The sequence below is a fragment of the Miscanthus floridulus genome, chromosome 14 (genome assembly GCF_019320115.1).
Source record: "Miscanthus floridulus cultivar M001 chromosome 14, ASM1932011v1, whole genome shotgun sequence".
NCBI lineage: Eukaryota > Viridiplantae > Streptophyta > Magnoliopsida > Poales > Poaceae > Miscanthus > Miscanthus floridulus.
This window is the reverse complement of record NC_089593.1, coordinates 36,454,530-36,481,051: the sequence shown is the minus strand read 5'-3', so window position 1 is coordinate 36,481,051 and position 26,522 is coordinate 36,454,530. Positions and strand designations below refer to the sequence as shown.

Here is a 26,522-nt window from a genome sequence, read left to right as displayed (position 1 = left end):
GCGGCGGCTTACTAGACGGGCCAGGGCCCACGAGAGTGGCGTTGCTTTGAGTTTAATGGCCCATTTGTCATAGGGGTTTCTTGGTAGGCCTTGAAAAGTTGAAAGGCCAAAATCTGTTTGGATCGTAGCCCGAACTTGGTCCACGTGTCATCGAGAAATGAAAAAAAAAGTATATTTACCCATTCAACTACGGATTTGCTAGTCCCCGGACGTTCGGATGGATAGGACGTCTGGATACCCACACCTGCAGTCATTTTTTCGCGCCGTTTCGCACGCCCATGTGGGACCCATGCTGCCCCGAATGTCACCAGCATCGAGAAGAGAGGGAGGAGGCGGTGGATGCCCAGCCTAACGCCGGGAGGAGGAGGAGACACTGAGGCGAGACAGCAGAAGGCATGGATGGAGATGCAACATCTGATCTACTTTTGAAACATTCAGATGCAACACTTGCAAAATGCATCTGAAGACAGATGAAACATTTGAAACATGCATCTAAAACACTTGTAAAAACACCTGGAAAACACTTGAAACCATTGCAAAAACATACGCAACATCTAGATAAAACACTTATAAACATATGTGTGAAACATATGCAACATCTAAATAAACACATTTGCAACATACGTGTACAACCATTGCAACATATGCAACATCTTGATCTACTTTTACAACATCCATATGAAACACTTACCTCTAAAATATCTGAAACAATTGAAACAGACACTTGCAACATACGCTTTCAAGCGCAACATCTACTTGCTGCTTGGATGAAAATGGAGGCTAGTCGACACAGAGCTCGACACCGACGTGGAGCTCGATGCTACGGAGTGGCACGGAGGTCGCCGGTGTGGAGCTCGGCGGCGCACGGACCTCGGTGGGTGGATGGAGTGCGGCCGCAACGGGGGGCGTGAATATGGGCGGGGACAGCACGGGGGAGGGTCATATCCATCCCGTGAGCAGAGGCGCGCGCGCGCGAGCCAGGGCGGTGCGGTGAAGGGCGGGATCCGTCCCATGAGCAGGGCACACAGCGCGCAGACGACACAGAGCGAACGGGCGATGGGACGGGGGTGGCACAAGTGGGGTCCGTTCCGTGAGCGGAAACGCGGGAGGGGTCTAGACGGACGAATGGACGACCGAACAGGAGAATAATTACTGTTTCAAGGCATGTTTGAAATGTAGGAATTTGGTAGGAATCGCGCAGGAATTTCACAAAAATCAGTTCAATTTCACCGGAAAAACGCAGGAATCAATTTAATTTCACAGAAAAAACGCTAGAACGGAAAATATTTCCCGTATTCCAAACAGGCCCTCAACTATTGAGATTGTCCAATATCAGACGGCAGACGGATTTCTGGGTTTGGTAGCATGATGACTAGGGGTGTTTTCGGTTCGCTCAGCCTATAGGATGCTCACCGAGAATGCGACCACATGGTTTGAAGGAAGACCGGGCCGATCAGATACGACGGTGATGAAGGAGCGAGTAGACGACCCTGTGAAAAGTTCTGGTTCCAATTAAGATCCGGATGTTCCTGTGATGACTAGCTCGCCATTACCTTCCATCAGGCAACGTTCTCCACCATAGAAACATGGCACCTCAAAGCGCTTGTGCATTTTATGGTGAGACAGATCACCGGAAGCATTCACTCATCATATGTGCGAGATATAGAACAAGACCCGAAGGGATGGCTAGCTACGTTTTTTGCTAGACTACCACGGGAGGATGTGATTAAAATATCGGTGACGCTATGGGCAATTCGTTGGCATGTCCGAAGGAAAGCAATACACGAGGACTCATTCCAAAGCCCGGCCCTCTTTTGACCCAATGTTCATTGAGCGCTATCTAGCTTAACTCGAGATGTCAAAACCACAAAAGACGTTGAATTCCACCATAGGAAAGCATCATGATGATCAATGTTGATGTTGTATCAAAGAACCTAACCATAGCTGCAGTGGCGGCAGTGGCAAGAAGTTCGACAGGGTTTTTTTTCCTGGAGCCTTGGTGTTGGTTATAGACCAGATGTAACAACCCGAAATCCACGAACACCCCCAGATGCTACTAAAGTTCACAAAACATCAGCTGCAAGTACATAAAACAAATAATAAAGATTTTGGTAGCACCTCCTTTATATTTATAAGCACGCGAAAGAAAGATATATATATTTATTCCTAATAATAAAGAGGCAAAATTTCCTTCACTTTTTTTGTGCCATTATTTTGGTCTGGCCTCCCTAACTAACTGTGCGCTCTTTTATAGTAACAGAACTGAAACAACCATGCAAAAACAAAAAGAAAAAACAAAACAAATTGTATCTGACTAGGACTCGAACACGGCACGACATCTGTCTCTTGGAGTTCTGGTCGCCTAAATGTGGAAACTGTCTCTCTGTTATGTGTCTATGACCGACCCTCCTATTATATATATGACATATGTATAAGACTTCTCTTACTAGCACTCCTAATCTAAATAGATTTTGATCCCGAATAAACCACGAAGAGTTTCCTGATTTTGATTCTATTTTGTTTTTCTTTTCTTTTTTTTACACTTTTATTTTTTTCATGGCGGAACACGATCCCAATACGTTCAAATTTGCTTTTCCGTCGTTATGTAGAAATTGCAAATTTATTTTTTGCATAGTCCCTGTTCTGTACAACATGTAGCAGAAACGTTGTTAGTCATCATTATCTAGAATCCTGGCCGGACACGCGTCGTCAAGTACCATATTGCATATTGCCATAATTACGCTGAGCTGTATTATATCTTTACATTGATTTGGAGTCTGGACCTCCGATCCATTAATTAAATTGACATGAGATACCGACTGAGATATGGCCTTGTATAGACCGTGACGATCGTACCTCCATGGCTGCACCTCTACTTATCTCCAACCTTATTAACATTGCTGATGAATTTTGGCTTTGCCGTTGAACCAAGGGTACTGCCCCCAACCAACAACTTCAAGCCATGGCGCGCTGCGCCGCCCATCGCGGACCATGTTCGAGCGTGGCGGTTGCCTTTGCACAGCCGTTGTCCTGCGTGGGTGCTCATCGTGCCGATTGCCGACCACGCTTGCCAGAAGCGTCTCCTACGTCTTGTGCATCCGCTGTCCCACGTGAAAGGTCACCTAGAGTTTCATCTCGGTCTGTGTAGATCAGGTGCGCAGTGCGGTGGAGAGATAAGCTAACGGACAAAGAAGAGATAGACATGTGTTGTAGAAGGTAGGAAACAGAACACTTATTAGAAGAAAAGTGGTAGCCGTACGTGGCATGTATACTTTTCTTCTTCTTTTGGAAAACCAGCTTCTCCTCTCTTCTATTTTGCAGTAAACCAGGAAATAGTTTACTAGCTATTTGGGTAAACAAATAGAGTTAGATGAGAGTTGCAGTTGTTGAAGAAATAGTTTCATTTAATATTTTTTATATGCACATCACGAGTTGTACTTTAGCTTATTTCAGTTGCTCATGAATGAGAGTCAAAAACACAATTATTCAAGAAGTAAATAAACATTACAAAGCTATGGATTGATCGGTAACGAAAGCACGATAATTTTTATCCCGTTACAACATATGGGCATATTTGCTAGTAACTAAATAAGCACCAAACTAGAATTAAAGAATAACCTAACAAAAATATAAGTTACTCCAACAAAAATAAGTTAAGACCACACTTTAAACATCTGTTCTTAATTCTAACTAGGTAGCGTGCACGTGCGTTGCTATAGGATAGCTAATAATTTATACTAAAAACACATGGATCGCACGATAAGACAACGTTAAAGTAACATTTAATTTAAAAGGCAAAGTTTATGAAATTAATACAGTCACAGAGAGCGCGGCGTCGTAGGCTCATAAACTCTACTATATAGACATTTCCATGATGCGGCTAAGATAATGTTTTATATTGGCATAAAGAAATCTCCGATATCTATTTCTTTCATGCGCTAATAAATCCACAAATAAGATCCGCCACATCTTCATACCATTCTATACACAGGTTCGAGTATATATGTAAATATTAGTGCATGTCATATGGGTAATACTATGTGTCTTGAAAAATCTCCCACAATACCTTAAAACAAGGTATGTTATACTCACCGTATAAATATGTGTGGCGTTAGGTCTATTTCAAGTAGACATATACTACAGAATAAGGTATCCACTTGAGTGTCTATGGCAAGATTCACCATCAACAATATATAGAAATATTTAAATCATAGATATTATTATTATTGCAAGCGACAATGACTCTAAATTAGTAGCGCCATTGTTCAGGAGATATTGCAGCTTTTTGTGCTATGTCACGACCATGCTTATGCTCTTTTGGACACATGACAACCTAGTTAATGGGACTAGGGGCATATACGGAACCTATATATCATGGAATGACACTTTAATTAATCAACACACGTTAGATGGCACGATTTACTAGAATCTCAGGCAATGGATACAAAAGTGTACCCGTTTCATGAACAGTACTGATATGTTCCTCAGTGTTAATGTCATCCACATCACCAAAGCTGGTTAAAGGTACCAGACCATCTACGAATTGTAACACCCTAAAATTTGCCTCTTTTGAAAATAGGTTTAAAAAGATTTATTTCTGAATTTTGTGCTCATGAAATATAGAAAAATAAATTTTTTATTAAATTAAAATTCATCATAAGGTAGCAACATGTTGTGCATACATGCAGGTGCATTTATTTCTTTGTATTGTGTGGATTTGATTCAAATTGACAACATTCGAAATGCTTTTGGAAATAAATTAAAAATGGCTTTGAAGTAAAAGAAAAGAAAATTAGAAAATAAAAGAATTTAAAAAGTTGTAAACATTATTTTTGGAAAACTTACCAAAATTTCTCTTTTCTATTGAATGAAAAGTATATTTGAAACTCTATTTGGTTTACATTTGAATTTGGTTTTAAAAATAAAATAGAAAAGAATTTGGAAAAGGAAAACAACCCTTTCCCTCTCCCTTTCTTTCATTCTCTCTCCCGGCCCAGCTGTCTCCCCGTCAGCCCGCTCCCAATCTCTCCGGTAGCCCACCTCGACTTGACAAAGGCAGAAGCCTAGTAGCGAGCCAAAGCCTGCGTGGAGTGCGTCCCTTCTCTCCCTTTCTGTGTATGATGAACCGGCCCCGCTCCCTTAGTGGCTGACAATGGGTCCCTCTCGACAGCGTCTTCTTCCTCGTCTTGCTCGTGCTCTGCCTGGACTCGGATGGAGACGCTTCCCAATCCCGGTTTCTTCGAGATCTTCCTCTGCGTGGATCACAAGCCAAGCCACCGCTATATGAAGGAGAGGAACCCGACGCACATTTGGTTCCCATCTCCGAGCCGCTGTTAGTCCTAGTTTTCGCCTGCACTCGCCTTTTGGATCTCGCTGAGCTTGGAGTGCAGCCACCGCAGCCGCGCTCGTGGTTCTCGTAGCTGTCCACGACGTGTTGCCGAGCTCCACATAGAGGTGAAGAAGCTCCCGGAGCCGTTTCCTTGTTCCTTCTCAATCTCAACGATAAACAGTCGGTCACCTACCGTTTAGTCATTATTCGGATAAAATGTCCTATTAAACGGGCTAAACGGCCAATTAAACGAGGTAAACAGGTGATTAAACGGAAACGGCGCACCACCGTGTAGCATTTACACAGTATTTAAACAGACTAAACGGCCATTTAGACGAACAGTAGTCTTTAGCCCATAGCCACCGTGGTACGCAGGAAGCCGTCCTCCTCTTTGAGCCCTGCGATGCCGCCAAGCCTTCTCCGTCCGTGATAAACACCTAGGTGAGCACGTCATCCTCTGCTCTATCTCCCGGTGCTCTTCGTTTAGTTAACCATGGCATGTGCGCTGTTTTCACCGAGCTCTGGTCGCCGCCGTACATGGCACCACCGGCCGTGAGCCATGCATGCATTGCCCTGTTTTAATTTGCTAGCTAGCTTGATGACATGACATGAGGTCATGCATGGGTTTTGTGGCCATTTTCCTTTAAGAAAACAAATCCAGAAATACAATGAAAATACACATATACTTACTATCATCCTGAGCCATCCGCGTTGAGATCAATGACCCATATTAGAACATATCCCTTCGCTGTTCTTTTTGCTAAAGAGCCTCTCTATTTTTGGTAAATTAACCCGCGATCCAAACCATAATCATATATTACATTTTCTTCTTTGGAAAACGTAGTTACTTCGGTTTAGATCCAAAATACGTTTTCACTTGTTTATAGTTTTGCCACTAATCTTGTTTTAGTCATAAAATTTCCATTTCAACTCTGATTTGACCCGTTCAACTTGCGTTAGGTTTGTAATTTCATAATCTACATGTTTATCCAACTTTTAAATATATTTCCACTTTTAAAACTTGAGGTTAGATTTAATCTATTATTTCAACAAAGGAAATCTTGTTTATTTCATATCTTTTATGTTTTAGCTCCGAATTGACCCGTTCAAGTTGCGCTAGATTCATTACAATGAGATCTATATGTTAGTAACAATGTTTATCATGTCCCTATTTCTAGAATTTCATGGTTTAAACGCTGATTTGGAATAATAATTATGCAACTGGATTTTAAAAATAAAATATGATTTATTTTACTTTAGTTTTATAATTCAAATCTAAATTTGACTTAATTCAACTTATAATATCTATAAAATATCTTAGATATATGAATTTATATAGTTAAAATAAATGGAACCTATAGTTTTCTTTTCCACGTATGAAGCAAATCTTTCGGTAGATGTATCTTTTAAACCGTAGCTCCGATTAGCGTGCCTCTCGTGACTGTGTGTTTGTAGCGATGCGTAGAATCGTGTCTCAAACTCTTTTACCTATTTTTCTATGAGTGATGTATTGTTCTAATTTAGATGTATTGCTTGCTTTGTGTATGATTACATGGATGCTTGTGTGGTGCTTTATGATCTTGTCCAGTCGGTGAGCTTTATGTGTTGAATCAAGAAGCAGATCCTTGAAGATTTGGATTGGAAGAAGGATCTAATTTTAAGGCAAGTATAGCATGGAATCTTCCTTGTTGTCCTATATACCTTTAATTATTTAATTCATACTGCATGTGTCTACCTTGATTACCACTAAGGATTTCTTAGTGCTTTGTTACCTTGTGCCTTGTTATCTATGGGGTATTGCATTAGGTAGTATGATGCTAGTGCTCAACTAAAGCCATGATCTTGTAACTTGACTAATGAAATATACAATAAACACTAAAAGATATTTTTTAGCAACATAGAATCAGGGGGCTAGAGCATTGGGCTGTTTTTATGGTACTCTAGATTCCTCTCCCTAAGAACTTATCTGTAAGTGATCATCTGAGACTTACAGTATAGCTGTGAGGGCTATATGGCTCTGGCTTTAGCTCAGTATAAGGTCTTTTTCTAGTTTGTTAGTGGTTACCTTTATGGCGCAAGAGAGGCTCCAATTTGTATGATCTCGGCCTGCCAAGAGGGTGCACTTTGGTTTCTTTGTATTTTGTTAGTCACTCCTTGGAGGGGGCGTTCATGCATATTAATGGAAAAACCTTAGCGGCCATAACTTGTTAGACGAACCTTTGAAAGGCTTCATAGTGAACCCTGCTGACCTTCCTTGGAAGTGGGTCAAGAGATTAGCTACCTCGGGCGAAAGGGTAAATCACGACTCACAGTGAAAGTGTACAACCCCTGTAGAGTGTAAAACTGGTATATCAGCCGTACTCACGGTCACGAGCGGCCTTAGAACCCTTACGGAATAGATGATGAACACTTATGATACTGATAATAAAGATGCTCACTAATGATTACTGTTTATGCTATTCATTATTCATGATTACCTGATCATGTGTTTATGGGCTTGTGATAAACTTGTTGCTACTCAATTGCTAAAATCATGACTCATTAAAAGCTAATCGCAGTTAAACCAGTGTCAGCCTTTTGAGCCTCATGAACCCCATGTTATATCTGTTGAGCACGACATGTACTTACGCTTGCTTTATTTTTAAAATTATTTGGATAAAAATTCCGAATGGGTACCAGATTGCTAGAATTTGAAGGAATTAGACTTGTGGTCAACCAGTCAGTTGTTCCTATAGAATTGGAGTCTTCACCCAAAAATCGGAGTTGTTTTTCCGCTGTTTGCTAACTAAGGTTATATTCTTTATACTTAGTACGTTATATATTGAGCATTGTCTATTGATATTACCCTTATTTGTTGCTATATGTGAGATTTGACTTTCTAGGCTCACATATAGTATGTATCTGGTTTTGTTCTTAAAACCGGGTACTACACGAATAGAATTATACAATACAAAATTAACAATACAATAACCAGACTATGTCCCTTACCGTCGCCGCACCAATAAATACTATCATTAGCCTAATAAGTAACCTGATAATTGTTCCAAACTACTACTGGAGGTCGATTGCCTATGGAGCCGGTCACTATTTTCGTCCATTTCATTTCTTTTATTCGAATTTGCAAGTTTAAACATATTAAATTGTTATTAATCTATACAATACACCATACAATAAGCAAACTGTGTCATCACGTTAATTGCAATCGCCGCACCAATACATACTTTTATTAGCAGAATAAGTAACCTAATAATTGTTCGGCGCCATTACTGTGGGTTGAGTGCATATGGAGCCCGTCACTATTTTCGCCTGTTTCATTTGCTGTATTCCCATCTGCAAGTTTAAACATAGGTAATTAAAGTGACACTGAGCAATACGGCCATAGGTAATTAAAGTGACACTTAGCAACACCACCATACGTGTTAAATGGGCAGTCATATTGTTATTTAGATCAGCACGACCTTGGCTATTCATCTTATACCTCTCACGACGTTTTTTGTTTATTTCACTCCTCTTTTCATAAGACATTGTTGCATACCGTTCTCTCTCCCTCTGCCTCTTCTTTTCATTAGGATCCCCATCTAGTGGCACCTACCCCGGTCGGGTATGATTAGCTTCAATGAATTTTGGTAAGTTGAAAACATATGAACATACTTTGTAAAAGTTTATATACTAGAGTGTCCATCAACACTACCTGTCAATTATGTAATTTATATATATGAGTGCAGCAATTGGGCTACCATGTACATGAAATATAGTTGGACACTGTTCATGAAAGTTGCATCAGGACTACGCAGGAGGCAACAACTGATCCAATTTGCATCAGCAGGGGACTCATGCATGCAGGAAACGATTACATAATAGAACTCATGCATGAAATCACCAAGCGCAGGACTCATGCTTGAAATCATGAGGACGATTCAACGATGGACTACAGCTCCTTCAGACAACACTCTATATCTTCGGATAGAATTGATGTGGGATAAATATTGCAAGACTTTTAAGATCTGATCACAGAAGTCGACAAATAACAATTTCTCACTGATTATCTGTATTCCTAGAGGATAATGCTTGTCAGAATTCGAATGCTCAAATCTGGAAAAGGTAAATCACCTAGCTACACATTATAGATGCTATTGCTGTCAGTGACTCAGTGGTTGGACTGTATCAAACTATTTTTCTGTTATGCGAGGACAAGGAGGCATGAGCAGGAGGCGGCGGTGCTGGCGACTGCGGTGTGAGGGAGAGGGGGAGGTCTCGCGATGGCGTAAAAAGGCATAACAGCAAGCCCTACATAACAGTAATAATTTTAAACTAAAATCAAATTTAGTGGGTGCTCTGAGGTGGCATAGGTAAAACGTGTGCCCTGTCTAACCAAGACTAACAGATGGTTTGCTATTATTTAAAATTAATTCAGTCTGTAATAATACTAAAGCAGCCATCTAGTTAGGAGAGAATTGCTTGAAAAGATAAAAAAGAAATAAACACCATTACTACTCCATGTTACAATCCATTGCCTCGTTATCATCGTGTTGTATCATGCATGAAGCAAATGAAGTTTACTACTGCTCCTGGGTGCCAACGAACAGAAGGAGCAGCTATGGACAAAGGACAAAAGCCAGGAAAGACCGGAATATAGAAAGAACATAAAAAAACACTATCTGAGGTCTGTAGGCATGGCAAACATATCTGGCCTAATCACTACTGGAAACCGGCACTTTGCCGAGTGTCGGAAGCTTTACCGAGTATATTTTATCGGGCACTCGGCAAAGACGGCTTTGCCGAGTGTTTTTTTCGGCCCTCGGCAAAGATGACTTTGCCGGGTGTTTTTTTTTTTTGCACTCGGCAAAGATGTATTTTGCCGAGTGCCATTTTTCGGCACTCGGCAAAATGCGTCTTTGCCGAGTGCCATTTTCTGGCACTCGGCAAAGATGTATTTTGCCGAGTGCCTTTTTTTTGGCACTCGGCAAAGAGGTATTTTGCCGTGTGCATTTTTTTTGGCCATCGACAAATTATTTTTTCAAAGCAATTTTTGAGGCCCGAAATAAATTCAAATGAAAACTTTTCAACTACAAAATTGCATAACTTCTCAAGATCTATAAAGTTTATTTTGGTCATTTCTTTATTTGACAAAACGACAATAACGTTGTTCATAAAATCTACATCTCTCTCATATGTCTCATATTAGTTTCATGAAAGTAGAAGAGGGATATATAAGATTTGTGAATAATGTTACTACCAATATGTCGAATGAATAAATGACCAAAATAAACTTTGTAGATCTTGAGAAGTTATGAAATTTTGTAGTTGGCAACAATTTGATTTGAAATCATCTTGTCATGCAAAAACGGCGTTTGAATTTGAAAATTTTAAAATTTGAATTTTTCAAAAGACCTCGGATGAAAAAACTTCCTAAACGAAAATTGTAGATCTCCAAAAGTTATGAAACTATGTAGTTGACAACTTTTTGATTTGAAATCATCTTATCATACAAAACTACGTTTGAATCTCTCAAATTTAAAATTCGAATTTTTCAAATGACCTCGGATGAAAAAACTTCCTAAATGAAAATTGTAGATCTCGAAAAGTTATGAAACTTTATAGTTGACCACTTTTTGATTTGAATTCGTTTAGGGCCTCAAACAAGCAATTTACTCTCGGTTTAGTATAATATATGAGGATAGATAACGGATTTTAGACATAAGTGACAGTGTAGTGCAGTGGTAGAGCAGCAGACACGCGAGGGAGAGGTCGTGAGTTCGAATTCCACCGGCCGTGTTAGCCGCGAACTTTGCGCAAAAAATGCAGCGACTTCGATGGCCGGTGGCGCTGGACGGATGCGCGTTGGCCGGTGGCGGCCTTCCCCGAAATTTTTTTTTTCTATTATTTTTGGGTTTTTTTCGCATTTTCATTTGCCGAGTGTAAATCTTTGCCGAGTGCTTTTCCGGCACTCGGCAAAGGCTTTGTCGAGTGCCCGACAAAAAGCACTCGGCAAAGGCTTATTTGCCAATTAATTCTTTACCGAGTGCCCTTTGCCGAGTGCTGCACTCGGCAAAGCCTTTGCCGAGTGTATTTCGGGCTTTGCCGAGTGCCGCAGACACTCGGCAAAGTGCCAGTTTCCCGTAGTGAATATGAACCTGCTGCATCCATCACTATTGCATAGATCAATGTGAAGTAACAAAAAAAAGGCCATGCTGATTAATCTGAACCATGTGTGATTGGCCATATAAAATTATTTCTGAGAATGTGGAGTTCGGAGAATTATAGCCTATCATCTGACCATTTCAGTAAAATTGTAAATGATGTGGTAGGCATCTGATCAAATTGATAGAAAATCTAATTTTGGCTAAATGAAGCTACATAGTTTGCACAGTGACATTTTCAGCCAAGTCACAGCTTGCACAGTGACAGTGACAATTTTTCAGAAAAATATGTCCTTTGTGTGGAACTAACTCAGTTTGATCCCAGTTCAAAAATATAAAAGAAACTGAAATGTTCTCTGAACTATCTGGATGCAGAAACTGCAAAAGATACTGAAACACTCAAAATGAAATAGGGAACAAGTGCTACTGTCAAACTCTATCAGAGAAAGAGAAAGTCAATCAATGCAAGTTTCAGGTCTAGCATAGGATCACTGAATTAATAAGCTAATGCAAGAAAACTATGCAGGCAAGTAATGATTACTGGAGATTGGTCCCTGATGGGATGGTTAAGATGCTGCTACTTTCTCCTGCCACTTCTACTTGGCGAGATGACCTGCAAGCTGCAAATGGAATGACTTGCTAATTATCGGAGAAGAATACCATTGTTCCAACAAGCTACATAGAAGAATTTCGAGGGACGGCACAGCACCAAAACGGTGAAGATGACCAGCAGAGACAAGAGACAGGAGAGCTAAACTTTTGTACGCACGGACAGCACCAAAATTATTCTCCGTTCAGGAGAGGCTAGGCGTATGCAGTATTGCAAAAATATGGGTGTACTGCAGGGTTTAAAAATTACCAAGCCTCACATAGCGCAGCATGTCCCCAGTACTCTTCTATAGCAAATTGCAATCGGCAACTCACTGCCTGACTCTGCAGACTACAGACCTGCAACTCTGGCCTCTAGTGTGTTGGCCCAATTGGATCTCGTATTCAGATCTAAAATTACCAGAGGACAGTTTGTCCCTTTGCCGCTTGGATTGAATGAAAAATGCAATAACTTTTTTTTATAATGACACTCCCTTGTCTTTTATAGGCAATGAGAACTCCCACTTGCTACAGCATATTCCAACCACTAAAGTGGATGCTGAGTATATTCCTAACACTAGGCTTGGAAGCTAAAGAAAGTAAAAAGTGCAGAAAAAGTAAGATATAAGTGCTTTAGCACTAGGCTTATCAATCAATCTCCCTCTAAGCCTTGTGCCGAGCATTGGAGGTGATCTGCTGTAGCCGAATCCTCTCTCTCATTTCCTAGAACTTGGACTTCCTCAACGACTTGGTGAGAATGAGTCTGTTCACTGGTTGGTTTCTGACTGATAAGCCCGGCTGGTGCTGGTTTGTTTGTGAGAGGAAAATACTATTGACTGGCTGATAAGCCATGGCTAAAATCAACAAGTGAATAGGCTGAATGTCAGCCAGCTAACCAGTAGTGGCAATGTGGCTGGTCTTGATGCTTTTGTCCTCCAAGCAATCTCTGATGAAGTGGTACTTGATGCGGATGTGCGTGATTCTTTCATGGAAGACATGGTTCTTGGCTAGAGCTAGAGCAAACTTGCTGTCCACCTTCAGCTCAACCACAGCACCTGCCAAGAGGCTCTACCAGCATCCTTGATAGCCACAACGCCTATGTTGTGGCAGTGGTGGTGGCGATGTACTCCGCTTCACAGCTTAAGAGGGCCAACACCTTCTGCTTGAGGGGCTGCCAGCTGACCAAGCAATCATCGAGGAAGAACATCGTCCCGGTTGTGCTCTTGCTGGTATCCATATCGCCGATGAGGTCGTTGTCGCAGTAGCTGACGAACTACGCCGTGTCGGGGGCCCTTTCATAGTGAAGACTGTAGTCGAGGGTGCCCGCCACGTAGCGCAAGATTCACTTGATGGCCTACAGATGCTCCATCGTCGGCCGCTCCATGAACGGGCTCATGTACACAACGGCGAACGCGATGTCCGGCCAGGTATGGACCTGGTAGCGCAAGCTCCCGATCAGCCACCGATAATGGGTTGGATCGACCTCCTCCTCCATGCTCTCCCGACTTAGCTTGAGCTTCTCCTCCATCGAGGTGTGGACTGGATTGTAGCCTGTCATGCCGCCGAGTTCAAGGATGCGCTTGGCGTAGTGGGTTTGGCGGAAGGCGATCCCGGTGGCATCCTAGCGCACTTTGACACCAAGGTAGAAGCAGAGGAGGCCGAGGTCGCTCATGTCGAATGCATTCTTCATCTGCACCTTGAACACCTCCACCTTCTGCTCTTCAGCGTCGGTGATGATGAGGTCGTCGATGTAGACGCCGACTAGTAGAACGTTGTGTCCACTGCCCTACCGGTACACCACCGCCTCATGCATGCTCTTCTTGAAGCCCATCTTCTTGAGTGTGGCGTCGAGCTTTGTGTTCTAGGCGCACGGTAGAGTGCCTTGCGCAGGCGGTACACCTTCCCCTCTTCTTCGGCGATGACATAGTTAGGTGGCTGGCGCACGTAGACCTCCTCCTTGAGGTCGCCGTTGAGGAAGACAGACTTCACGTCCATGTGGTGGACTTGCCACCCCTCTTGAGCCACCAGCGCGAGGAGGACACAAACTGACTCCATACGTGCCATGGGGGCAAAGGCGTCATTGTGGTCGATCCCCTCCTGCTGAACGAAGCTGCGCACCACCAGTCGCCCCGTGTGTTTGATCAACGTGCCCAACTCGTCCTTCTTGAGCTTGAACACCCACTTTAGGGTGATAGGGCAGTGGCCATCAAGCAGTGACACCAGCTTCCAGGTGCGATTCTGCTTGACGGACTTGAGCTCCTGCTCCATCGTCGCCTGCCATGTTACCGGGCCTTAGTGTAAGTGGTCGGCTCATCGACATGCGTCAAATCAAGCTGGGCGAAGAGCCTCTCGGGCTGGTCCGGTGAAGACTGGTCGTCGAGGATGCCTGCCACCGTGCAGTATCACAGAGGCTCATCATTGTAGTAGGCATCCAGGTGGTCTTCATCATCCTCTAGAGGTGTGGCGTACTCGACCTTCGGCTACCCTATGTGCGCTGGTGTCACAGCAAGCGAGGTAGAAAATGCTAAGGAGGTCGGCTAGTATGCTGGAGAGATTGGCTGCGATGATGTAGAGGTTGGAGAGGTCGGCTGCGGTGCTAGATAGGTTAGAACTGCTATTGATGGACTACCAACCACCGTCGATGTGCTACCGAGCCCCCTCGGATTTGGTGATGGCGAACGAGGTGGAGTTGGTGAAGAGGTCGGCGCTGGTGATGAAGACCCATACGTCGATAAAGATGCACCTTGTGCTTCCTTAGCACCTCCAGCCCACGCATACTCGACGGTGAAGTCACGAAGCACGGTTGCCGACCCATCATCCACTGCCTTGTCGCATGCCCAGTCTCGTCCTTTATCGAACAAGATGTCTCGCACCATGCACACGTGTCATGTCACTGGGTCAAGCACATGGTAGGCCTTACCCCCTCTGCGTAGCCGATAAAGACCCCCAGTGAGCTGTGATCATCGTGCTTGCCAACGTGGTTTAGCTCCTTGACGAAAGGCGAGGCAACCAAAGTTGCGCAAATAACTGAACATCAGCTTGTGCCCATGCTAGGACTCAAATGATGTCTTGCCGTCGAGTGCACTAGTCGGGGAGTGGTTGAGGAGGTGTATGACAATCATCATGGCCTCTCCCCAGTAGACTACCGGCATGCCGCGCTGTTTGAGGAGCGCATGTGCCGCTGCCACCACCATTTGATTGCGGCACTTGACCATGCTGTTCTACTGCGGTGAGTAGGGTGTGGAGTAGTGCTGAATCCCCTCATCGGCGTAGTACGCCGCAAACTCAGCTACCATGAATTTGCCACCGTTGTCCATGCAGAGCACTAGGAGCTTGCGGCCGCACTCCTTCTCCGTGGCTGCCTGGTGGATCTTGATGGTGTCTGCAGCTACCGCCTTGGAATCGAGTAGCATGGCCCACATATAGTGGGTGGCATTGTCGATGAGCAGTAGGAAGTTGCGCCGACCTCCAGGAGTGCCTGGTGACACTAGACCACAGAGGTTGCCGTGCATAGCTCGAGCTGCTCGGTGGCGCGGTAGGAGGCTTGACGTGGGAAGGGCCGGCGCTTTAGCTTGGTCACCACATAGGTGTCATAGAGCTAATCGACGTGGTCGACGTAGGGCATGCCGCGAACCATCTCCTTACCGAGTTGCTTTAGGGCTTCAAAGTGAAGGTGCCCGAAATGCTCGTGCTAGTGCCACGCCTCATCATCTCGACGCGCGGCAAGACAGAGGGGGCGTGCCACCTATACATAGAGCACATAAATGTGGTTGCTTCCCTGGTTCACCTTGGTGAGAAAATGGCGGCCTCTATCCTAGATGCGCAACACACCATCCTCAATCTCCACCCGAGAGCCATTCTCGTCCAACTGCCTGACACTGATGATGGAGTTCTTTGAGGCCAAGATGTAGTACACCCTGGTGAGAAGATAGTGCTCCCCCATCTTGGCCTTGAAGATGACCAAGCTGACACCCTTGATCTCGACGGCGAAGGCATCACCAAACTTGATGGAGCCCTTCACATTAGAGTCTAGGTCAGAGAAGAAATCATGCCAACAAGTCATGTGGTGTGTCGCACCGGTGTCGAGGTACCAGCCGTCTATCTTGTCATTGGTGGCACCTTTGCCGAGGAAGGCGTAGGAGCGCGGTTCATCGAGGTGGAGGTTAATGGAGCCAGCCGACCCGAAAAAGGGAAAAGCTTGGACCTTTCACCCTCTCCTTTGTGTTATGCTGCAGCTCGACACACCCGTGCGCTAGGAACAAGGTGGCATTCTGCTCTTATGCTTGCGCGACATGAGCCTACCCACTATGGCATAGAGGAAGGCGATAGTCCTTGGGCTAGTGGCCAGTCCTACCATAGTTGTTGCAGGTGTCATCCCGGGTCATCTTTCACTCATGGGCGGTGCCGCCATCAGTGCTGACCTAGCCCCGGCGTCCCTTCTCCTCCTTTTCTTGCTACTGTGTGGACGCCGGTGATGCTCCTTGGAGCCGGATGAACCGAATTCTTCCTCATTCTTTTTCTTGTCAAAGGCGCACCACTGCTCCATCGTGTACAGCAGCTTGCCTCTAGCGGCGCTCGGCTCGGTGTGAGGCCCCTCCTTATAGTCCTACACCGCCTTGAGCCTCTCGGTCACATCCTCAACGGTGAGCTGCTCAAAGTCAAGAGCATCTCAATCGACATGATGATCTACGTGTACTCCCTCATGATGTAGCGGAGGAATTTCTCCACCGCATGCTCCTTCGTGATGTCTGTGTCACCATTGCACGCCATCTACTCCATTAGATTGGTAAGACGAAGGGCAAAGTCCTCGACTTGCTCACCAGGCTGAAAAGCAAGGCCTTCCCACTCCCCTCGGAGGTGCTGCAACGTCTCCTAGCGCACACGATCTCCACCGATGCATGCCACGGCGATTGATTCCCACGCTAGCTTTGCTGTAGCCTTGTTGGCAAGGGAGGCACCAAGCTCGGTGGGGATGGTGATGCACAACACCTCTAGTGCCCGACGATCATCATCGTAGTCGACGCCGCCAATGTGAACCGCCTCCCATAGCCACCAGACCTACAGCTTGACCTTCATCAGCTGGCTCCACTCGTGGTAGTTTGACTTGGTGAGCATTTGCTAGGGCATTCCTGCTCCAGAGTCGTGGTAGACCGTCTATAGCACCAGGGAGCGACCGCGCTGACCACGACACTGTTTTGGTAATGTCGACTGACGGCGACGCCTGACAGGCTATGCGATCCTCCAGCTAGCTTTGGCTCCTGCTCCATCTTAGCGTGTAGTGCTACAGTGGTGGCTACCATGGCCTAGGCCCCAGCCACCGCCTGCCTGGCCATCTCGGCCACTACCATAGCCGCTGCCTCTGATTCTGCCATAGCCACAACTGCCACAACCATAGCAAGGCGTGTCGCACGATCGTCGGCTCTAGCACCCATGGTGGTGCGTGCTCTCACGATCTAGCTAGCGGTGGACATGGTGCTTGCTCACTCAAGAACCCTCTTAGTTCTGATACCAGATTGTTGACCCAATTAGATCTCAGATTCAGATCTAGAACTATCTGAGGGCAAAGGGAAATGCAAAGGTCTATTTTTACAATGACACTCCCTTGCCCTTTATAGACAATGGGAACTCCCACTTGTTATAGCATATTCCATCCACTAAAGTGGATGCTGAGCATATTCTTAACATTAGGCTTGGAAGCCAAGAAAAGTAAAAAGTGTAGGAATAGTAAGATACAATTGCTTTTGCACTAGACTTATCTTGGTGAGCGTGGACGTGCGGCAACACTAGTAGGTCCCCTTCGTAGATTGGTGCTGTGGATCAGGTGTTGTGGTGGGCGTGCAACATCTATGAAAGGGATGGAAGTAAGCAGGCATAATACATGTATGAACATGTAATTAGATCAGATCAGAGGACAAATAGCCAATTAGTTTTAGGGTTTTGTAACACCCTAGAGTGCAAACAGCTTAGATCCACTCTACACGCTAAGCAACCCACACCTACCACCATCCCACTTACGCTTTCATCCTCGCTTCGCGTAAAAGGATTAACCCGGGGATGGTGGGATGGACTCTAGAAGCCTTATATGTTGGTCTATCCCACCTTTAACAACCAAGGTGGGACTAAACTCTCCACAATATCTCATTATCTTGCATATGGGCCACTATGGGCCAAATTCCAAACTAGGCTGGATGTCACATACGCCCCCTCTCAAAGGAACCAACATCCTCGTCGACCCAACACACCCATAACTAGGCAAACGATGACTAGGAACATTCCCTCTTAGTAGACATGACCATGCGTCTAGTGCCGGCACATGTGCCATGTCATGCACCCCCGTAGGGCCTACACACGCAATGAATCCCCATGTCCGTGCCCCTGACCCACATGTGCCCATGGCCGTGAAGGTCAGCTCTGATACCATTTGTAACGCCCTAGAGTCTAAACGGCTAAGATCCACTCTGTACGCTGAGCAAACCACACCTACCACCATTCCACTTACGCTTTCGTCCTCACTTCATGTAAAAGGATTAACTAGGGGATGGTGGGATGGACTCTAGAAGCCTTATATGTTGATCTATCCCACCTTTAATAACCAAGGTGGGACTAAACTCTCTATAATATCTCATTAACTTGCATATGGGCCACTATGGGCCAAATTCCAAACTAGGCCAGATGTCACAGGTTTGGACGCTCCATTTCGCACAGCAGGGAGGGAAGAGAAGGGATTGGCACACCTGGTGGTACATTGTCGGCGATCACCATGTCCTAGCCATGATCACCATTAGATCAGATCCAAAGACAAATAGCCAATTAGTTTTAGGGTTTGGGTGCTCTGTTTCGCACAACAGGAAGGGAGAGAAAAGGGATTGGCACACCTGCTGGTACATTCTCCACGATCACCATGTCTTGGCCGCAATCACCACATATTGGGCTCTTGGCCCGGTAATGGTGCTCCGTTTCACATAGCAGGAAGAGAAGGGGATTGGCACACCTGGTGGTACGTTCTCCGTGATCACCACGTCCTGGTCATGATCACCATGTCCTGGGCTCCTGGCCCAGCGAGGGTGCTCCGTTTCACATAGCAAGAAGGGAAGAGAAGGGATTGGCACACTTTGTGGTACATTCTCCATGATCACCATGTCCCGGCCGTGATCACCACATCTTGGCCTAGCGAGGGAGATCGTGGAGACACGGATGGTGGAGGATGTCGCATGGCACGTGGAGTGGTGGAGTGGAGCACTGGCTGATCGTAGAGAATGGAGAGTCATGCACAATGGAGAGAGGAGTGTCGGCTTCAAGGGGACATGATGCCCTGCCACCACCAGTGACTTTGGCCTGCCTGGCTTTGTCCTGCCCACGATCGAGGTGTCGTGCGCGGAGTCGCGGAGGCCTGGGTGTTGTGCGAGGCAGTTACGGATCGCATGAGGAAGGGAGCAGGGTCGGCAATCTTCACGGCAATCTTTCCTACTAGGTGATCATGGCCCCAACTGGCGACGTAGATAGTTGCGTGGGTAAAATGTCACAGTATCGCACGGAGAGGCAGAGCGACGATCCCAACAATTGTCGCATGATTCGGTTGTCTTAGTTTTATTCTTTTTAGTTATATAATATACTAGGTAGCGTGTCCGTACGTTGCTATGAGATAGCTAAACTTTTGTAATAAAAAACACATGGATTACACGATAAGATAACAATACTATGAAATTAGATATCAACATTAAAGTAACAATTAATCTAAAAGACATAGTTTGTGAAATTAACACAGTCATGCAGAGCATGGCGTCGCAGACTCATAAACTCTACTGTATAGACCTTTACATGATAAGGCTAAGATAATGTTTTATATCGGCAAGAAGAAATCACCGATATCCATTTCTTTCCTACTGCAATAAATCAACGAATAAGTTGCGCCATATCTTCATAGCATCCGCGAATATATGTAAATATTAGTGTTCATGCGTTGCAATGGAAAATAAAAATATTTTCTTGACTACCTCAGCGCCGCTTGAGCGACAACCGCATTTGAGATTGATGGACACATAGACAGATGCTCCATCCACACGATTTATTCTAAAAGATTATCATACTAAGACCATTTTATTTGCTTCTGTAATAAATAATCTGACCATTTTAGTTTTCTTGGTAGTATAAATAAAACCTAATAAAATCAATTACCTTAAATTCATTCTAAAACTCAGGAGCTTTGATGACCATTCCATTTGATTATGCTCAATAAGTTTCATAAGATGAGACATGTATCTTCAGAATTTCTAAGTAAATCAATTCATCAACTTTTACATGGCCGGTGCAGAGGACTATTTTGTAGTCTTTGAAACAAAATTACTAAGTGGTGACACATCTAGCTAATGACTCAGCATAAAATTTGTGTCATTTCTTCCTTACAAAAAGGACCGAAACTCAGTGATGCAAACCCTAACCTTGACCTAGCCTGGCCACCTCCACCACCGCCAAGACCCTAACGCTGCCCTCCCATGCCATCCCCACCGCCTAGCCGACCTACCTTCCCATGAACCCCCTTCTAAGCCTGCCAGAGTTAGAGAAGAAGAGGGCAAGAGGCCAAAACCCCAGCTGTCGCCGTTGCCGTCTTCCTCTCTGGCAGGGCGTGGGTGTGGACTCATGGTCGCGTGGGAGAGGGAGAGGGTGGGCTGGGCCACGTTGCGTGGGAGAGGGATAGGGAGAGGGAAGGGGTGGTTGGTGCATGACGCGGGTCCAACCGGATAATTGGCCTACAAATTCCTTTATACCCACCCAATTAGAATTAGGGGAAATATAACATAAATTTATCCTAGTCCTGATTGTTCATGCTTCGTGAAGAGTGGCAATTATTTATAAATGAAATGCTGCGAACATCATCAAGCTTAAGAATGGTTTTTACAATAATATAACATGCGCCCAAAGTTAAATTATTATTGTGTTATTTTATTTCCATTATAATGCACATACTATAATAATATTAAAAATGAAAAATAGACAAAGTCAAGTACCTGTACAGCAATCAACCCAAAAACACATTTTCCTACCCCTTTTCCTCACCATCCGAAGGCCCAACAAGGCCCAGCAGCCCAAATTTTTGCTTACCGCACCCGCACCAGGGGACGTGCACGTCTCCCACGTAGTCACGCTCGCCTCCTCCACTCCTCGGTCCTCCCTGCTCGTCCAAGTCCTGACTCTGGTATTCTTTCCCCTCCACTAATATATTACCCGTGCTAACGCTATGATAAAATTCAGGACAACACAAATTAAATAACCAAAATGGTTTATATGTTTTGGTGATTTTGAAAAATTATCGATCACATATTATATTATTAAAATAAAAAAAGATCATTCTGATGACATGATACCAAATAAAGATTACTTGCATGACAACAATGATATCAGAATATAGTGGATACATACACAACCTTCTAGTTTTTTACATACAATAGAAAGTTTGGCATACACCAAGAATTTACATGTTGTAGCCTAACTGACCGGTAACCTCAGTGGTGCTGCAGATTTTGCTCCGCACGTGCCAATCAAAATTGCACTTTCTAACATAAACTAAACCTCGACATGTGACACCAGTGATCAGAGTGATAGTTTCCTATCATGTTTTTACCAACATCAAAGATAGAGAATTAACATCAGCAAAAAAAAACTAAAATTGTCTCTAACACTATAGCTTGCAAAAAAAGAGATACAAGGAAAAAAACAACATCTTAAAATGAAAAATGAAAAAGGATTAAACCCAGATAATGCCAAAAGGAAGACTGAACCTTGACAAAAACTGTGCGTAGCTTGCATCCAGTAAAATGACTGAATACCTTCTCTTTAGAATTGAGGTCACTGATGAATAGTATATCAGCAGCATTGAATACAATATATGTACCCTTTCCATCACAATTTGTTGCCCCTTGTGATCCACCAAGGCCTGTAGATGTACAAAGGCCTCCTCCTATACGGCTGCTTCCAGCAATAGCCCGGCTTACACCATTGCCACCACCAAAGCTAAGCGCCTTACTTCCATTCCAGTGCCCAGCAGCCTTGCTGCCACAGACCACATCCCACTGTCAACTGTGATAAAAATGCAAAGCAATGGCCATGGTAAATCATTCATTTCCCAATCAGAACATAAGCTTATTATAATAAAAACTTTTGAAGTCCAAAATCCAAAATGTATGACAAAGTAGAGAAATAAACCAACCGAATTCGACAATATTTATTCTTCAATAACATAAAGCTTCCACTTATTTATACTGAAACCAAACAGAACCGCAACTTCACTGATGAAGCATCCAACAAACTAACAACTAAACTAAGTTGCCCAAAATGCCTAAGATAATTCTGTTCTGTAGTACCAAGAACATAATTCTTTGATCACTTTGCCTCAAACAGATCCTAAATCCCAATTAAAATCCTATTAGTAGTGAAGTATATTGTCCGTGCTAACGCTACAGACCACATTAAATCCAAAATTAATTCTAGAAAAATATTGGTCTTGCGCTGGGCTAACGCCAGTAGTGTGGCCGTGCTATGGACTCAACAATATTGGTCAAGCTGTGCATCATTTAAACATAAGGCAATTGTTTTTCCCCGAGCCATCTTCCTCTAATTTTTGGTGTAAAATTTAAAAAGGATAAATTCATAGCAGAATAGGTTTACCTATTTGGAACACGTAAGCTAGGAAGAACAGACTTGATCACAATTGACTATAGAAGGGGAAACAAGGATTTAAATTAGGGAGAAACTGACCATAACTCATCATCTACAGGAATGTTCTGATAGCATGCATCAAGTATGGCATCTTGCTACAAACTTAATTCTGTTACTTTCACATTCTTTGCTATGTGTACGAAACTAACCATTCCCTGTTCCTGTCATATATACGGAACAATTTTCATTAGTAGGGCAAATCTTGAACAGTAATTAGAAAACAAAATTTAAATGAATGCTTCTATCTAAGACAAAGCTGGCATTGGCACTAACATAATTGAGCACCCCATGTCCAATGTGAAATCTGGCCAACTTCATTTTAGCACTTTTTGCTCATAACCATGCATAAAAACATGCTAAAATACATAAGATGTATAAGATATATATGAAGCATGAATTAAAATGACCATAGCGGCCTAGCGCTAAAAGCTAATTTCATGGAAAATTAGAAGCTGAATGACACCCATGGAAAATTAGAAGCAGAATGACACCCTTGTTGACATAGTTGGAAATAAACTGACGTATGTATTCGTAGGGAGAATAAGCAAGCTGCTAGTCATACCTTCCATATATCAATGCCCAGGGCATGAAGATGAACACAAAGAGATCATCTATATATGTTGTATGAAAGTAACTATTCGTATTGTTTGCTCAGATCTATGGACCAGCTAGATTTTTCAATTTTCCAGTCATGTCAAATTTCATGGCCAATCAATTGAATATCCTGCCTCATGGTCATCATTTTGCTCTGAAACATGCTAAAGAGAATATGTTAACTTTGCATAAACTCCATTATCCCGCGGTGTAAATTTAAACCCAAATTTATCAAATTAATAAACAAATTTACTTCAACTAAAAATGCATTGATTTGAATTAACAGAGATTGAGCATTTTTAGTAGGTCATGCAGAAGTAATTGCAAACACATAATGGTAGTCAACTCGTAAAGAGACAAGTAGCATAATCCCATCTGCAGTTCTACACAGACGCCAAATCAAAAGAGAGCGTGCATCACTGTCCCTCTGGGCACAGATGCACCATCCTCCTTCCTGATTGTATATGAGTTCTAGGAACAAGAAAATACGGCTCAACTTGTGAATGAGTAGCGAATCTGGGGCTTACGTACCAGCGCTTGGCCTTAGGCTCATCGCCGTCGCTCTGCTGCGACCCGTTCTCCGCCTCATCGTCGCCGAAGGTCGTACTCCTCCCCGAGGGCGAGCCTGGGGGCCTGTGGTGGCCCGGACGGCCGGTAGTGGCCGCGCGGGGCAGCCTGGTTGCCGGCGGGGCCGGCCTAGATGGCCGCGGGGGCGCCTTGGGGACCTGCGGCGGCCGGTGCTCCGGGAGGCAGGACGCCCCCGTGGCAACCAGAGGGACAACGTGGACTTGCTGCTGCTCCACTTGGGCCTATGCACGACGATGACTAGAGTGTGATGGCGCCTAGGGTTTCCATGTAGCCGTCGCTGCCTGCCTGAGGTCTTGAGGAGACGATGCCATAGGAGGGCCGGGGCGCGCGGAGCCACGGACTCGACAAAAATTACAGTGATGGATCTCGATCTCCCACCGCATGGCTAGGATGATGACAGGGGAGGAGCCCCCTGCTCTTCCGGTGGGTTTTGCGCGGGTGATGTCGGCATCGATTCATGGAATGGCGGCGGCGTGGGGAGTGCGTGGCGGCGGCGTGGGCGAGCTCGTGGAGAGGGGTGAGTGTGGGATTGGACTGTTACCGGTTGAGGGTCGGACGTGGGAGCGTGATTGGCGTGATCGCACAGGCGTGCTTTCCTTAGGACGTCCGATCGCACGGGACCGGCAGGATCGCACGGGCCCACAAGACGAAGATGACGCCAAATTTTATCGCACCAAAACGGTGTTCGCTGTTTAATCTTTTTAGTTATATATAATATAATATATAGGAGATGAACAAAAACTAAATTATTATGCTTTAGAATACGAAGTCTCTAAATGAAGAAGTGTGTGACGTGCAGCTAATCCCCTTCTCTTTTAAGCAAGCATCAAATACATGGATTGAATAATGTAAGGGTGAGATGAAACTTCTCAGCAAGCAAATTTGTTTTGACAAGCTATTTAAGGCAGAGTTGAATTCAACAACTATTTAACATGGAGTTCTACTTATAAAATAAATATGATATAATATCATTATAAAATGAATGGTTTCCAATTTAGAACATAGGCATATGATAGAGCTTCATCACAACAAGGGCATATCACTTCAATATACACGCCGTGAATGCATATGAATGCAATGCAAAATAAATGACTCCTGCCTATACACCGAACAAGGTGTGGAGCTGCATACCATGATATTGTATCAGTATGGTCGTGATCATAGGTCAATGACGTAACTTCTAGTACAAATAATGCAATGCACAGGCATGCTGCAATAAAAATTAACATAAACCACTAAGATTATACCAGCTATTTTAAGAAAAAACTTTGAATCAGGGATTTATGTGAAACAAGATGCAAACTAATGGTGCAGGGACGACGGATGCACTATAGAAATAATTCTTAGAGGCGACTTTTTTTTTTGCTTGATGCGGCCCAATCAAAATCTGCCTTTAAAAATGGTTCGTAAGCTAGCCCACGTCTAGACATCAATTCTTAGAGAGGGGTGGCAAGCCGAGCTACCCCTAAAAATGATATTTTTTAGAGTCCGCTTGGCTTGTTAGCGGTCTCTAGAAATGGAGGCATTTCTAGAGGTGGTTGGCAATTTGGCCCGCCTCTAAAAATAGATGGAGCACAATAAAATTCGTAACTTTTTCAAAATAAGTCGGATGAAGCCAAACTTTATATCAAAGTTGTAGTACTCAAAGACATCAACAAGTTTACAGTTTAGGTCATTTTCATTTGAATACACTTGCTTGCAATGAAGATAGGAGGGAGATTCAACGCACCGATTGCTCCATTGACACCACTGGATCAATTGTCCTCCAACGGTCGAGTTCAAACGCTCAGTGTGTCAGAGCTCACCGGATTGCTCCAGTGCTACCACAAGACCATTCTGGAGAGCTGTAGCTTTTGGCAATAGCTAGCTTTGGACTTGGGGCCTCTAAATAGCACCCCAACCGGCCATTGAGCGAGTAGAGTTCAATGAAGGGTAGCGTGAGTTGAGGCTTATCTTTAGTTGGTCTAGCCACCAAAGTGCTTAAAGTTAAACTTGGTTATTAGCGTAGGTGCTCTGTAAAGTGCTTAGGTTAGTTAGACTACCACTATATGCTTTGTCTAGGTTTAGACCTAGTGTTTAATGAGGTTGCATACCTCTAACCATGTAACACCCTAAAAATTGCTATTTTTGAAATAGAGTTAAAAACATTTATTTTGGTATTTTTGAGCTCATAAAAACATATGAAATAAAAATTTTCATTAAATTAAAATTTATCATAGGAATTTAGCAACATTTTTGTGCATATATACTGATGCATTTGATTTATTGCAGCGAGTGGTGGAATCCAAAATTCAAAATGAATTCAAAATACTTTTGGAAATGAAATTAAAAATGGCTTTGAAGTAAAAGAAAAGAAAAGAAAACAGAACTGGAAAATAAAAGAGTTTTCAAAAGTTTAGTTTTGGAAATCTCCCAAAAGTTCTCATCTTGAAAAGTATATTTAAAGCTATATTTGGATTTGCATTTGGTTTATAATTGAATTTGGTTTTGAAAAAAAATAGAAAAGGAAAAAGGAAAAAAACATCTTTTCCTCTCTCTAACTCCCTCTCTAGCTTTTAGCCCGAGAGGCC

At 43.9% G+C, this 26,522-nt stretch overlaps 1 pseudogene; it reads right to left on the bottom strand.

Moving 5' to 3' along the window:
* Window positions 1–15,871: 15,871 nt before the first annotated feature.
* On the bottom strand, window positions 15,872–25,693 carry LOC136503343 (uncharacterized; annotated as a pseudogene).
* Between the last annotated feature and the right edge of the window lie 829 nt (window positions 25,694–26,522).